This window comes from Schistocerca cancellata, chromosome 8 (assembly GCF_023864275.1).
Source record: "Schistocerca cancellata isolate TAMUIC-IGC-003103 chromosome 8, iqSchCanc2.1, whole genome shotgun sequence".
Classification (NCBI taxonomy): Eukaryota; Metazoa; Arthropoda; class Insecta; order Orthoptera; family Acrididae; genus Schistocerca; species Schistocerca cancellata.
The window spans coordinates 579,319,620-579,336,645 of NC_064633.1; positions in this window are offsets into that span (position 1 = coordinate 579,319,620).

Consider the following 17,026-nt stretch of genomic DNA (forward strand, 5'->3'; position numbering starts at 1 on the left):
GCGTGGACGTGAACCGTATGTGCAGTTGACGGACTTTGAGCGAGGGCGTATAGTGGGCATGCGGGAGGCTGGGTGGACGTACCGCCGAATTGCTCAACACGTGGGGCGTGAGGTCTCCACAGTACATCGATGTTGTCGCCAGTGGTCGGCGAAAGGTGCACGTGCCCGTCGACCTGGGACCGGACCGCAGCGACGCACGGATGCACGCCAAGACCGTAGGATCCTACGCAGTGCCGTAGGGGACCGCACCGCCACTTCCCAGCAAATTAGGGACACTGTTGCTCCTGGGGTATCGGCGAGGACCATTCGCAACCGTCTCCATGAAGCTGGGCTACGGTCCCGCACACCGTTAGGCCGTCTTCCGCTCACGCCCCAACATCGTGCAGCCCGCCTCCAGTGGTGTCGCGACAGGCGTGAATGGAGGGACGAATGGAGGCGTGTCGTCTTCAGCGATGAGAGTCGCTTCTGCCTTGGTGCCAATGATGGTCGTATGCGTGTTTGGCGCCGTGCACGTGAGCGCCACAATCAGGACTGCATACGACCGAGGCACACAGGGCCAACACCCGGCATCATGGTGTGGGGAGCGATCTCCTACACTGGCCGTACGCCACTGGTGATCGTCGAGGGGACACTGATTAGTGCACAGTACATCCAAACCGTCAACGAACCCATCGTTCTACCATTCCTAGACCGGCAAGGGAACTTGCTGTTCCAACAGGACAATGCACGTCCGCATGTATCCCGTGCCACCCAACGTGCTCTAGAAGGTGTAAGTCAACTACCCTGGCCAGCAACATCTCCGGATCTGTCCCCCATTGAGCATGTTTGGGACTGGATGAAGCGTCGTCTCACGCGGTCTGCACGTCCAGCACGAACGCTGGTCCAACTGAGGCGCCAGGTGGAAATGGCATGGCAAGCCGTTCCACAGGACTACATCCAGCATCTCTACGATCGTCTCCATGGGAGAATAGCAGCCTGCATTGCTGCGAAAGGTGGATATACACTGTACTAGTGCCGACATTGTGCATGCTCTGTTGCCTGTGTCTATGTGCCTGTGGTTCTGTCAGTGTGATCATGTGATGTATCTGACCCCAGGAATGTGTCAATAAAGTTTCCCCTTCCTGGGACAATGAATTCACGGTGTTCTTATTTCAATTTCCAGGAGTGTATTATTACTCTTTACATGTTTTTATATGGATTTTAAGTATGGACTTCATTTCCACACTTTTGTCACTTCATGTTTAGCTGTCAGATGCTCATTTTGCCATATGAAGTAATTTTAATCCCTGACTAGGCACATTGCATTTTAACTGTTGAACATACATTACTGGTTACATGTGTACCCTAGCTTAGTGCCCTGTACTGCCCTCAGTTAATTATGTAAGTATTCATGCATCCAGTACATACTGTGTGCCTAAATATACAGGGTTATTACAAATGATTGAAGCGATTTCACAGCTCTACAATAACTTTATTATTTGAGATATTTTCACAATGCTTTGCACACACATACAAAAACTCATAAAGTTTTTTTAGGCATTCACAAACGTTCGATATGTGCCCCTTTAGTGATTCGGTAGACATCAAGCCAATAATCAAGTTCCTCCCACATCGGCGCAGCATGTCCCCATCAATGAGTTCGAAAGCATCGTTGATGCGAGCTCGCAGTTCTGGCACGTTTCTTGGTAAAGGAGGTTTAAACACTGAATCTTTCCAATAACCCCACAGAAAGAAATCGCATGGGGTTAAGTCGGGAGAGCGTGGAGGCCATGACATGAATTGCTGATCATGATCTCCACCACGACTGATCCATCGGTTTTCCAATCTCCTGTTTAAGTAATGCGGAACATCATGATGGAAGTGCGGTGGAGCACCATCCTGTTGAAAGATGAAGTCGCCGCTGTCGGTCTCCAGTTGTGGCATGAGCCAATTTTCCAGCATGTCCAGATACACGTGTTCAACCGTTTCTTCGCTCACTGCAGGCCGACCCGTTGATTTCCCCTTACAGAGGCATCCAGAAGCTTTAAACTGCGCATACCATCGCCGAATGGAGTTAGCAGTTGGTAGATCTTTGTCGAACTTCGTCCTGAAGTGTCTTTGCTCTGTTATGACTGACTGATGTGAGTGCATTTCAAGCACGACATACGCTTTCTCGGCTCCTGTCGCCATTTTGTCTCACTGCGCTTTCGAGCGCTCTGGCGGCAGAAACCTGAAGTGCAGCTTCAGCCGAACAAAACTTTATCAGTTTTTCTACGTATCTGTAGTGTGTCGTGGCCATATGTCAATGAATGGAGCTACAGTGAATTTATGAAATCGCTTCAATCATTTGTAATAGCCCTGTATATTTTTTGATATTGATACCTACATCACAATATTTTTGTGGTATGTACGGTTGGTATGGATTGCTGTTAATCCTGGTGTGGATGACTGTCAATCATACTAATATTTTAATTTTTCTTATGTGTCACTAGGCCTGTTGCACGTTTTGTTTCAGCTGGCTCAACTTAGTTGGTTGCACCACTGCTTTCTATTTGTAACAACCTGAAGACGGCAATGGTCGAAACCAGTAATTGTGAAACGTACAATTTGTGTGATCAACATGAACCTTTTCAGATAAGTCCCTCAAGCAGTGTTTGTGCTCTGCTCCCTGTGTGGCACATCAGTTAAACCCTTAACCTTGGTCTGTGATGTGTCAGAGTATGGTACAGTCTTATTCTGTCCTAACAGACCCGACGTGGCAACGAACAGCCAAAAGTGCATTCCACAGCATAGCACAATTATTCACAGCCGGTGAAGTGGGTCCTCACTTTCGTTTCCTGGATTAAAAGTTTCCCATTTTTCTATATGAGCCCAGGTTCATCATCATGAGCAACATGCCAATGGTTTTCTTACTTGGCCGGCATCCCAAGGTACCATATAAGACTGCCCACTGATGTTTATGTGGGCCCTCTTTCTCAGCAGTTATTGCTTTACCATCCAGCATGCAAATGCTGATCACGTATTGTAGGTGCTGGTGTGGCTCAATCGAGAGTTCAATTATCAAGTGCTTCCAGTGTTCACATAGGACAATACCTTAAAGCAAGCCTTGTATTTTCTGTTGACAGTGTGAGGGGCCACAACTGCCACGCCATCAACCTACTTTTCCCGAAAATCGTTTCACCTGTGCAGGTGCACTGGCCAGAGCGCTTCCCTTCAGCTGCTGACCCAAAGTGGTGGCACAGTACTTTTTTCTCTTCCCTTGACCAACTCCCCATTGTCCAGGGGGGTCGTCTTGCTGGCAGCAGAGAAGCAGACACTTTGGGTGGTTGTCTCCCCAGCAATTTTGTGTACTGCATACTCCAGGTCCTCCACACATCGTGTTGCAGTATGAGTCATATGATGGCGCTGGCGCTACTGGCCAGGAAACAATCGCAACTTTGAATATCAGACGCAGGCTTTCAGAGCCTGTGTGCAGAAACCGGATACGCTGCCATGCCAGATTTTACCTTCGCCGGTCCCAGAGCAACCTTAACACGGTGCATATCGATCTTGCTGGCCCTTTTTCGGCAGCATGTAATTGTGCCGATTGGTGCCTTACCAAATTTCTCGTACATAAGCTGTCTGCACATCAACTGTCACTATTTGCACATGATTAGTCAGTTTTGTCATCAAGGAATGCCCCAGGACCCTCAGTCTGATAACAGCTGGCAGTTTGTATTGTCGTAGTTTGACGACTTTTGCATTTGCAGTGGTATGCAGCAACTAACTACCATTATGTTTCAAACAGCTTCAAACTCAGAGGTGGACCAGCTCATTTGTATGTTCCAGACCCAAATGAACAAGTAGTGTCTACCTCTTCCCATACCATATGTGGTCGAGTTCTCTGATAATTTACTGGGGAACGCCAGTCAGTGGATGCAGTGTGGTAGACTGTATGTATTAGCACCAGTTGGATGGTCTCTTGGACTTGTTGCACCCTGAGCCACCTGCGCTAGACCATTGTGGCCTGCTGCATTTTCCCCCCACAACTTCTGTCTGGGCACAGTCTTTCGGCCAGCAGTAGTAGAGGCTGCTGGTAAAATGATAGCAAAAAAGTACAGCAGTTGTTTGTGGTGGTCGTTGGTCTAGAGTAGCTGACCTGTCATGCAAATCAGTTGTGCCCCTGCCACATTGTGTCATTGTCACTGTGGTCTTCCAGTCAACTGGGCTGCATGGCTGGTCACGATGTCGTCCAGCTGCAGGCTCCCACTTGTAGCGATTTGTTTCCCTGTTGCTGCTGTCCCTTTGCCTGCAGGCTTGGACCCCAGCTGCTGTCACATCCATTAATGTGCGGTTCATAGATTTTGATCCCTCCAATACCCCTTTTCTCGTGGTTGTGGCCTCGCCTCTGCCAATGGACCGACCGTTGCCACAGCGTTTGGACCCTCCAGCAGAGCTAGCAGTGTCAGACTGCCCAAGTCTTTAGTGCTCTATTTGGCTTTGTGTTGGATGTCACGACCAGAGCTTGACCATTTTTGGCCTATGTCGGCTTTTCAGGGGGAACAGACTTCTAGCTCCACCAGCAGACACCATGATAGAGGCAGATGAACTGGTTTGGGGAGTCTAGAGGACAGCTGCCACAAGTAGTAGGGCAAAGAGAGTCCTGGCACTTTTATGAATCATAGATATGCTAATAATTTAAATTGATCTATTAAACCACCTCTCCCACATCCATTAACCTATTGTTCTGGTAAGTGGTTTATGCCTCCCTCGGGATACCTATTGTTGTTGTTGTGGTCTTCAGTCCTGAGACTGGTTTGATGCAGCTCTCCATGCTACTCTATCCTGTGCAAGTTTCTTCATCTCCCAGTACCTACTGCAACCTACACCCTTCTGAATCTGCTTAGCCCCAATTCTATTCAATACCTCCTCATTTGGTATGTGATCTACCCATCTAATCTTCGGCATTCTTCTGTAGCACCACATTTCGAAACCTTCTATTCTCCTCTTGTCCAAACTATTTATCGTGCTTGTTTCTCTTCCATACGTGGCTACACTCCATACAAATACTTTCAGAAAAGACTTCCTGACACTTAAATCTATACTCGATGTTAACAAATTTCTCTTCTTCAGAAACGCTTTCCTTGCCACTGTCAGTCTACATTTTATATCCTCTCTACTTCGACCATCATCACTCATTTTGCTCCCCAAATAGCAAAACTCCTTTACTACTTTAAGTGTCTCATTTCCTAATCTAATTCCCTCAGCAGCACCTGTCTTAATTCCACTACATTCCATTATCCTTCGTTTGCTTTTGTTGATGTTCATCTTATATCCTCTTTTCAACACACTGTCCATTCCATTCAACTGCTCTTCCAAGTCCTTTGCTGTCTCTGACAGAATTACAATGTCATCGGCGAACCTCAAAGTTTTAATTTTTTTCTCCCTGGATTTTAATGGGTATACCTATCGTTATGGCAATTGATTTATGACTCCTTGGGCACAATACTTCCTTCTGAGAAGCACCCCATCCCCCTTCTCCTCCATCCCCACCAGCTGTACTGAATACTCAGAGGTTAGAGAGAATGACTGCCAAGCAGTCAACCAATCAATCACATGGGGAGGGGGGAATCATTGTCCAATGCAAACACTCGTCACATTGAATCTTCTCATGCAACACACACATTCGTTTCAGTCGCCGCTCACTCAACATACTGGTTACTTAGCTATTCACCCATCTATAGGGCGCTGCCACTGCGATTTGTCCTTATGTCTGTGGGCAAAAGCTGACAGCTCAGAGCATTCATTGTAGCTAACTGGTCATCACAGGCTAAGCTGTGGCTTCTGGTCGAACGAACCCATGTGCCCATAGCCCTCACCTGCAACTGACACAGCACATAGTGAGACCAGCAGGTGCGACTTGGAATTATAGCTTTACCCCCTGCCCCACAATAGACTCACTGCAGTTTAAAAATTCCATTTTACCCAACCCGAAAGAGGGATATTGTTGTTCATATACCTCGAATTTCTCATGCAAAATGTGTATTCCTCCCTTTTATGCGAGTTGTTTTTGACTATGGAAGAAATCACGACATAGACACGTTTTTACATTGCTAAAGTATAGTTACTTGTTGTGAAAATCCTATATAACAGTATGACTTAGACTATATTTCCTCTAAGTATTTTCTCACCAGGTAAAAAAATCTCTTCTTATCAGCTTAATATTTGTTATGTCCTCCATCACATGACTATAATATTAAACTCATTTTTGGATCATGATGGAGTGCTAAGAAGATGTTCTATCCCCGTCACATGAAACCTCCTCACTTTCAAAATCACTTAAAGTAGCCCAATGCCTCATTACCTGCAAAGTCTTAACATACCAGCACAGAAGAGTTGTAAATACCAGGTTAATACTATGTATCACTTTATAAATTCGGTAAGATAGCCGATTTTATTATGATGGCCATCTCTCCCTGTGTAGGTGGCAGATTGAAACTTTGTTGAAACATCTTCCCACAGCGAGAAAACGCCTGATCACTGCTCCGACTCGCAAATCATATCCATCGTACTCTCGCCCTCACTTCCACCCGCCCGGAAGCACGATATTGAAACCAAATTTATTGGCTAATCTGTTAAAGTGATTCTGACGGCCTCTTTGCATTGTGAGTAATTTTTTTCCAGCAGTCCCCACCCCCCAATGTACATTAATAGATTGACTGCTTGGTGGTCGTGGTGACAATCTTTCCGACCTCTGAACGTCTGATATGGTCGGCATGTGGATGCCGGGTAATGGGGTATAGCTGCGAGCCTGCTGGCACCGCTACGGATGTCTCCAGACAGTGAAAGCACTGCTAATGCTAACCACAAGTCAGCAGACAGCGTGTGCTGCCCGATCACTAGCGTGTGCAGTCAGGTTTTTTTTTTCCATCAGATATGTTTAGTGTAAGGTGGAATCGTTGTGGTGGAAGAGGGTGTTTGTGTTATCAACTGTCAGTGAATACAAGATCTCAAATATATTTAGTGCTTCAACCTGTTACTTGATGGAACTTCAAGGGGGGTAGGACGTCAAACGGGCCGACTAGGAGCAGGAGAGGCACCACAGGACATTTTAATTTCCACTGTCTATACTTTTACAAATAAATTCATAAAACTTTGTCAGCATGGCCAGGGAGGATTCAGGATTCACACTCATAGCAGTGGAAGTTCAAAAACATAACAAAATAAATTTTTTTACATGTGAAATTTCATCATTTTTTCGCTTTGCATTTGTTGCTATAGGTACATTTTTCTTCACAAGTAAGAGAGATTCTTTGATGAATTTTGCACAGCATACAAACCATACTTACAGGTGTATGAAACTCTAGAATTTTCCAAATTTATTAAAAACTGTGGTAATAATTGAGATAATTAACTACAAAATTTGATTTTTTTCGAAACATAAAATGTAAAACGTAACAGCTCATTCATTTTTTCATAAATTAAATAGATTCTAGAGTTTCAGACACCTGTAAGTATGGTTTGTATGCTGTGCAAAATTCATCGAACAGTCTCTCTTACTTAGGAAGAAAAGTGTACCTACAGCAACCAATGCAACCAACAGTAAGAGAAAAAATGATAAAATTTCACATGTAAAAAAAAATTATTTTGTTATGTTTTTGAACTTCTACTGCTATGAGTGTGAATCCCGAATCCTTCCTGGTCATGCTGACAAATTTTTATGAATTTATTTGTAAAAGTATAGACAGAGGAAATTAAAATGTCCTGTGGTGCCTCTCCTGCTCCAAGTCGGCCCGTTTGACGTCCTACCCCCCTTAATTACTTAATTTGCAAAATGTTTGAGAGTGATTCTCAAACGTTCAAAATATGTTTTATTAAGAAGAATCATAAGGTGGTGGTGGGTACTTTAAAGAGATCTATTTGACTCCTGTGCATTATGAAACAATTAATTTGATAGGATACTGCAACGGGACTATTTCCAGCGATTTTTGATATCGCAATTTCGCCGTCTGTCCCTTTGTCCCCGGCATTAGCTAATAGGAGTGCAGTATTCTGTGGAGGGACGAAAACCTATATCTGTGTGTTTGAACACATTGATTCACACATTAACAGGAAGTAGCCAATTGAGAGAGACAGGGAACGGGCCTGGAATTTCCTGATAAAGGAATGCCACCACCTGATGCTTTGCTCAGGGCCACAAAAACAAATCGAGTTTCATCGGGCAGGTAGGGTTGTCACCTTTGTCTACGGGTTTGAGGTGTAAGTGTTACAACAGGAAGCAGCCACTTCAGACAAACAGGGAGAGAGAGGGAGAGAGAAGAGGTAGTTCCTGGGTATCAAATATCAAAGGATGCCGACTTCTGGTCCGCTGTCAGTGGTATTTAGTAGTTATTATATCATGGGAAGTGGGGGAGGGGAGAGGAGGAGCCCTGTTACCCAAAAACTGATTAAATAAAGAATATGCTAATTGATTTGAACAATATAATTGCACTGATTTCAGTCTTGAGTCCTCTCCAGCAGCTCAGCACAGGTAGTCCTTTTCCCACCAATTTCCATGTGGCAAGAGGAGTGAGGGAGGGGAGGGGACGTCTGGGAGATTTCTCAGGAGGGGCAAAAGAGTCTCAGAACTGAACTAGAAGGGATACCAAAAACATATGTCCCTTTTGCCAGAGGGGAGTGGGAGGGTTGCAAGATTTCTCAGACAAATGGATTATCCCCAGGACGTCATAAAACAATTAGCATAACTACAGATTAATGAGTAGGGGAGGGGGAGACGTGGTTTATTTGTTCAATTTAATTAAAAATTAGCACATCAATTTGATATCAAGAGAGCCCCGGAACTGTCTTTACCTTACTAGTGCCACTGAGGTGAGCATAATGCATCGTAAGGGCAGATCCGCTGGTGGAACTGTTCACCTGCTTGCGACAGTAAGCCATGTGGAACAGATCTAGTGTCAAGTTCAACCATTGCGTGTGTCTTGTGCAGCGTGCCCGACTTATGCATTGTACAAGAAAATGGTTCAAATGGCTCTGAGCACTATGGGACTTAACATCTTAGGTCATCAGTCCCCTAGAACTTAGAATAACTTAAACCTAACTAACCTAAGGACATCACACACATCCATGCCCGAGGCAGGATTCGAACATGCGACCGTAGCGGCCACGCGGTTCCAGACAGTAGCGCCTTTAACCGCTTGGCCACACCGGCCGGCTGCATTGTACAAGGTACAAGCTGATGTGAAATGGAAATAGTAATTACAGATTTGGGGAAAGTAGTTTCATTTAGAGGATGTAATTTGTAGGGCTCTCAACATCTTTAGTCATACCATAAGAGGCTTTCTGTATGCATTGGCGAACTGATGTAATCGTGTACACTATTCTATTTCTTATCTGCCACATACGCCCCGAAGCACGACTTATACCTGGCCGCACGTACCAGCAATATATTAAAATGTGAAATGAAGCGTGAGGCTTAAAATAGGTGCTTGAAAATGACCCACGGTTGAAATTGGCCACTTGCACAGATAATAAACAGAATACAGCCTGCTTGGGCCACGTTTTCATACTCAAAACACATTGAAGCTACAGACACCCACAAAAATAAAACTTTAAATAATAAAGGATTCTGAAATACACAAAATACATGATGTGGTTACCACTGTTATAAGAGGCAGAATATCTGGAACGCGATCAGCAATGACAGCGCATTTACTCAACGAAAGAACTCTCTGAACAGCACTTATTTTTTAGCATGAGGTATTATAAGCTTTTTGGCATTCTGCCATCATCAGCTTACAGAAGATAGAAATAATTACGGCAAGATATTTTGCTAGAGTTATCTTTCATTGGTTATTCCTCTCTTCTGGAATCTGATGGCGGCAGTGTACTGAAATACATTGTAACAGTTAATATGGAAAACTGCGTGTGATCTAGATCACCTTTCGTTGTTAATTACATGAGAATCTTTCAAAAGATCACTTGTGTGCCTACATCGACAATGGAGCACTATCGTTGCCACAGAGAAGCAATAACTACTGTAAACAAAAAAAAAAAAAAATAGAAAAACACGTTTTATCAAATTTCAGACACACAGTCGAATAATGAAGCTAGAGAAGCTAGTGAAATATACTCCATAACTACCGCAGTGGCACTGGCATAGCAACCGTAATAGGTCTTTAGGACAGAAAAAGCAGTCTTGGTTGCATAAAATAGGTTTATTTAATCTTTACATTTAACACGTTTCGGCTGTCCTAGGCACCAACGATCGTCACATGTGAAGATTAAGGAAACCTATCTTGTGCAACCAATAATGTTTTTTTTCTGTTCTATGGGAGTACTGTCGTAAGAAGACAGTGCCACCTTTGCTATAAACACTGAAAATATGTATGTTATGAATTTTGATGAAAGTTTCTGGAAAACCACCCTTAAAAGTAAATAGTAATTAGTTTTACTTTTTTAAATCACATTTACCATAAATAGTAACAATTTTATTTCTTAAAAAATTAAATTTACCAATCAATCAAGCACATCAAAAATATAATTAGTAATTACTGCAAAAGCAGATTTCTCTACAGCCATGGCCGGAACAACATCTGGACTGAAATGAAATTTACCAAGACAGAATAATCAAAAGCTCAAAATAACATTTTCTACCAAAGAGTGAAATTGTTTCTGTAAAACGTATCCACTAAGCGATGCTTCCTGTACAGTGAAGGATTGCTGAGACAACACAAAGTAGAGATGCAACAAAAATGCAACACAAGTAAGTAATAATGAAACAAACTTCCTGGCAGATTAAAACTGTGTGCCCGACCGAGACTCGAACTCGGGACCTTTGCCTTTCGCCGGCAAGTGCTCTACCATCTGAGTTACCGAAGCACGACTCACGCCCGGTACTCACAGCTTCACTTCTGCCAGTATCGCAGGCAAGGTTCGCAGGAGAGCTTCTGTAAAGTTTGGAAGGTAGGACACGAGATACTGGCAGAAGTGAAGCTGTGAGACCGGGCGTGAGTCGTGCTTCGGTAGCTCAGATGGTAGAGCACTTGCCCGCGAAAGACAAAGGTCCCGAGTTCGAGCCTAGGTCGGGCGCACAGTTTTAATCTGCCAGGAAGTTTCATATCAGCGCACACTCCGCTGCAGAGTGAAAATCTCATTCTGAATAATGAAACACTTATGTTGTTCACAATACCCTACTGCACATTGTCTTTCTGTCTGCGGAATATTCCAACAAACCACTGCAGTGGATAATACAAAAATCTTATTTTCTTTCTGAGGTCGATATCCAACTCATTATGGTGAGATGCTGCTTCAGTTTTCCAGGCAAGTAACTGCTAAGTCTGAATACACAAAATGGAAACCAAACATCAGTGACATGGTCTGATGTCAGCTGAGAGTGTTATGTTTGGTGTGTGCAGTGGCTGGTGATGAGTAGTAAATGAACAGTGTAGGATTAGCTTGTTACTAAAACTAAACTCTGTCCGAACAGGCCTCGGAAGGCCCAACGGCATCGACCGACCGCCGTGTCACCCTCATCACTGGATTCGCTTATGGCGGGGCACGTGGTCAGCACACCGCTCTCCCGGCTGTTCTCAGTTTCCGTGATCAGAGGCACTTCTTGTCAGTAAATCAGCTCCTCAATTGGCCCCACAAGGTCTGGATTCAGTCCACTTGCCAACGGCACTCGGCAGACCCAGACAGTCACACAGTCCGAGTTATAGCCGAGCCAGACATGCTTAACTTTGGTGATCCGACGGCAAATTGTGTTACCAGTGTTGCAAGGCCATTCCGCGTCGAATAGGTTTTTGTATGGTAAAATAAGCCCGCATCTCGTGGTCGTGCGGTAGCGTTCTCGCTTCCCACGCCCGGGTTCCCGGGTTCGATTCCCGGCGGGGTCAGGGATTTTCTCTGCCTCGTGATGGCTGGGTGTTGTGTGCTGTCCTTAGGTTAGTTAGGTTTAAGTAGTTCTAAGTTCTAGGGGACTTATGACCACAGCAGTTGAGTCCCATAGTGCTCAGAGCCATTTGAACCATTTTTTTTTTTTTTTTTTGTAAAATAACTTCTTGGCAAGAATGTGTAAACAAAACCATACTGTACGCTTGGGATAAACCAAACCCGATTGCTCTTTTCCCAACTGACTAGCCTCAAATACAGTGGGAAGAAAAAGCCTCTGCAGACTGCTGAACGTCATCGATGTCATGGACTGGAGATTTAAACAAAAACAAATTTCAACTTGAATGGAAAGATGTGTCAATCAGCCTTTTGGATCACTAAATATCCGAGCCAAAAGTTAGCAATAAAAGTGGTAAAGTGACATTGCAGTTTGTGTTTTATTTGCAATCCACAGAGATCTCCGAGGCGCTTGGGAAGCGCTCCACGCAAACATTGAGTTACAAGGACCTCAGAACATGCGAAATAAACACAGAGTAGCTTCAAGTGTAAAGTGCCTCTTTGCACTCACATAGTGTTGGTCTTGCTCTTCAGAGTTATATGTACATCGTGCTCTTTAAAGGTGAATATTACCGACCCTAAAAGAAAGGTGATTGAGCAAGAGACGCTAACAGGATTAGTTAAGATTCTAGACGAAATACGGAACCGAGACGGAATTCAGTCATCAGCATCTTCGTACAGTGCTAACCGTTTCGTTTCATGCAGCTCGCAATCTTATAGGTAACTGTAGCCACGCGCGAGATTTTCATATTCTCTCCTGCTTGCTTGGCGCGAACTGTTAGTCCTACAGAGAAAACGAGCAGGATGTTTTTGTAGGAAATTTAATGCACTTAAATTTGTACTGAAACACATTTTCGCCGGAGGTCACGTTTATCAAGTTTTTTTTTTTTTTTTTTTTTTTTAAAAAAAAACGTACAAAAGTTATCTTCAGACCTCACCAGTCAGACTTTCTATCATCGCGGCACTCCTTCTTACTAGTCGAGAAAAATTTTCGACTACACGAACTATGCCCGATATTCAACATTTTTTGGTCTGTATTGATTGGGCTATTACACCACCAGCATAGTCGGCTACTTCCTTAACTTTATTAATTTACACGTGCCTGTGACGGTAATCATCGAAAAACGACTTTGTAAACGTTACGCTAGGACTAATTACGTTAACAGTTCTATCCAAAATTAATCCCTACAAGCACAGTACTTTTGTCGTCAGAAGGCCTGTCGAACAGAATGATGTGATTTTTTATTTTACGCTGTTAAAATTCACAAATTTGCTAAGTAATATTTACACAAACGTCGATTTTACAATTTCTAAGTGTGCGAGTAAGCGAATGGCGTAAAAAGGCCAGACATCGAAAACCAAAAAGGTCGAATAACTAGTGCAGTCAGAGATTTTTGTATAGTGGAAGTAGGGAGTACTATGAACTACATATTAAGGAACCTTGACTGGTGGGGGCTGAGTGTGGGAATAGGAGTGCGTCTGAAGGTCACGTTTGTACTTAAAAAACTGGAAAACGACGGCCTGTAGCAAAAACGTATCCTAGTGAAAAACTTAACTTCATTAAATTTCCTTCACAGAGGTCCTGTTCATTTTTTCTGTCGGACTAATAGTTTGAGCGTAGCGAGCGAGGGAATATGAAAAACTCGCGTGTGGTTTATGAATGCCAGCTATAACACTTCGGGCTGCATAAAGTGACAGCGGTAGGGTCATTTGATCACCCTGTGTAACGTTTGTTATTTTGGTAGTGCGTGTGCAATACGTTTATCTTCTCCTTTCTCTTTTTCTCCTCCTCCTCTCCTAAAGTCTGCGGCAATTCCTGTAAAGTCATCTTGCCCAGTGCCTCTGTCGTCTTTCGTTAGTTATTATTTGATCTCTACGTATCTTTCTCGCTCTACTTGTTGATCTTCCTATCGGTCGATAATTCATTCCTATTTTAGGCATTCTGCTTTCATTCATTCTTTTGACATCATCTTTCCGTTTATTTTTATATTCCTTCATCTGTTCTTTTGTGCTTTTCAGTTCTAGTTCTTGTGTGATTGTTATACTTGATATCATATCAGATAGTCATTAGCCAGCTGTTGTCGTTCTTTTAATATGGCTCAGATTGAATGAATTGTATTTAACACATACAATTTATTAGTAAAAAACTTCCTGGCAGATTAAAACTGTTTGCCGGACCGAGACTCGAACTCGGGCCCTTTGCCTTTCGCGGGCAAGTGCTCTACAAACTGAGCTACCCAAGCACGGCCCACGGCCCGTCCTCACAACTTTACTTCTGCCAGTCCCTGTCTCCTACCTTCCAAACTTAACAGAAGCTCTCCTGCGAAACTTGCAGGAAGTTTCATATCAGCGCACACTCCGCTGCAGAGTGAAAATCTCGTTCTGGAAACATCCCCCAGGCTGTGGCTAAGCCATGTCTCCGCAATATCCTTTCTTTGAGGAGTGCTAGTTCTGCAAGTTTCGCAGGAGAGCTTCTGTTAAGTTTGGAAGGTAGGAGAGGAGGTACTGGCTGAAGTAAAGCTGTGAGGACGGTGCGTGAGTCGTGCTTGGGCAGCTCAGTTGGTAGAGCACTTGCCCGCGAAAGGCAAAAGTCCCGAGTTCGAGTCTCGGTCCGGCACACAGTTTTAATCCGCCAGGAAGTTTCATATCAGCGCACACTCCGCTGCAGAGCGAAAATCTCATTCTGGAAATTTATTAGTAGTTCATACTATTGCAGAACCACGGCAGAAGAATAAAGTGCTCCAAGGTGCTTCAAATAAGTTTAGTTCGTACGGTTCTGTGCCGGCCGAAGTGGCCAAGCGGTTCTAGGCGCTACAGTCTGGAACCGCGCGACCGCTACGGTCGCAGGTTCGAATCCTGCCTCGGGCATGGATGTGTGTGATGTCCTTAGGTTAGTTAGGTTTAAGTATTTCTAAGTTCTAGGGGACTGATGACCACAGCAGTTAAGTCCCATAGCGCTCAGAGCCACTTGAACCACGGTTCTGTGTGTGTGTGTGTGTGTGTGTGAATTCTGTTTTTTTGGCCACAGTATCCGCGTTGATATTTGTCTGAAGCGTGAAGTGAAAATTCGTGGCCGGCACCGAGCAAGGTGGTTGTAACTCAGTCTGGATTTGCATTTGGGAGAACGGATGTCCAAATCCTCGCCTGTTGATCCAGCTTTGGATTTGCCGAATTTCTTCTCCACCTCTAAAGATCTCCTCGTCGACGGGACGGAAAAACTGGATTACTTAGTACTTCCGTTTTGGATCTCCCGCTTTGCACTAGCAGTCGCATTACCATTAGACTGTCTGAGCACACCGTGACCGCTCCGTTCCGTTTGCACTGGCGCTACTCCCTTGATGGGAGAGACTTCGCATGCTGCTGGGGCGGCCTCACGGTGAGGGAGTGGCTGCTCGCGAGACCAGCAAGTGTGCTGCCTCTGAACAGGGGCCCCGCCAGAAATCTCCAGCTCTCTCTCTCTCTCTCTCTCGAGACGGGTGTACATCTACATCTACATTTATACACCGCAAGCCACCCAACGGTGTGTGGCAGAGGGCACTTTACGTGCCACTGTCATTACCTCCCTTCCTGTTCCAGCCGCGTATGGTTCGCGGGAAGAACGACTGTCTGAAAGCCTCCGTGCGCGCTCTAATCTCTCTAATTTTACATTTGTGATCTCCTCGGGAGGTATAAGTAGGGGGAAGCAATATATTCGATACCTCATCCAGAAACGCACCCTCTCGAAACCTGGCGAGCAAGCTACACCGCGATGCAGAGCGCCTCTCTTGCAGAGTCTGCCACTTGAGTTTGTTAAACATCTCCGTAACGCTATCACGGTTACCAAATAACCCTGTGACGAAACGCGCCGCTCTTCTTTGGATCTTCTCTATCTCCTCCGTCAACCCGATCTGGTACGGATCCCACACTGATGCGCAATACTCAAGTATAGATCGAACGAGTGTTTTGTAAGCCACCTCCTTTGTTGATGGACTACATTTTCTAAGGACTCTCCCAATGAATCTCAACCTGGTACCCGCCTTACCAACAATTAATTTTATATGATCATTCCACTTCAAATCGTTCCGCACGCATACTCCCAGATATTTTACAGAAGTAACTGCTACCAGTGTTTGTTCTGCTATCATATCATCATACAATAAAGGATCCTTCTTTCTATGTATTCGCAATACATTACATTTGTCTATGTTAAGGGTCAGTTGCCACTCCCTGCACCAAGTGCCTATCCGCTGCAGATCTTCCTGCATTTCACTACAATTTTCTAATGCTGCAACTTCTCTGTATATTACAGCATCATCCGCGAAAAGCCGCATGGAACTTCCGACACTATCTACTAGGTCATTTATAAATATTGTGAAAAGCGATGGTCCCATAACACTCCCCTGTGGCACGCCAGAGGTTACTTTAACGTCTGTAGACGTCTCTCCGTTGATAACAACATGCTGTGTTCTGTTTGCTAAAAACTCTTCAATCCAGCCACACAGCTGGTCTGATATTCCGTAGGCTCTTACTTTGTTTATCAGGCGACAGTGCGGAACTGTATCAAACGCCTTCCGGAAGTCAAGGAAAATAGCATCTACCTGGGAGCCTGTATCTAATATTTTCTGGGTCTCATGAACAAATAAAGCGAGCTGGGTCTCACACGATCGCTGTTTGCGGAATCCATGTTGATTCCTACATAGTAGATTCTGGGTTTCCAGAAACAACACGATACGCGAGCAAAAAACATGTTCTAAAATTCTACAACAGGTCGACGTCAGAGATATAGGTCTATAGTTTTGCGCATCTGCTCCACGACCCTTCTTGAAGAATGGGACTACCTGTGCTCTTTTCCAATCATTTGGAACCTTCCGTTCCTCTAGAGACTTGCGGTACACGGCTGTTAGAAGGGGGGCAAGTTCTTTCGCGTAGCAAGCAGCGAGCACTTCCCAGTGGGTGACGTTTCAATCAGTCCTAGTTTGTGCTGCTGTCGCCAGGTGATGAACAGTCGCAGTCTGTCGGATGATGCTATCTACGGACCAATCTGTATGGTGCTGCTGCCCGTAAGGAGAACTACAGCACACTTAAACCGCGGCTCGCATTTTAACTACAAGTAATATTCGATCGCTCTCTTATATTCTATTCA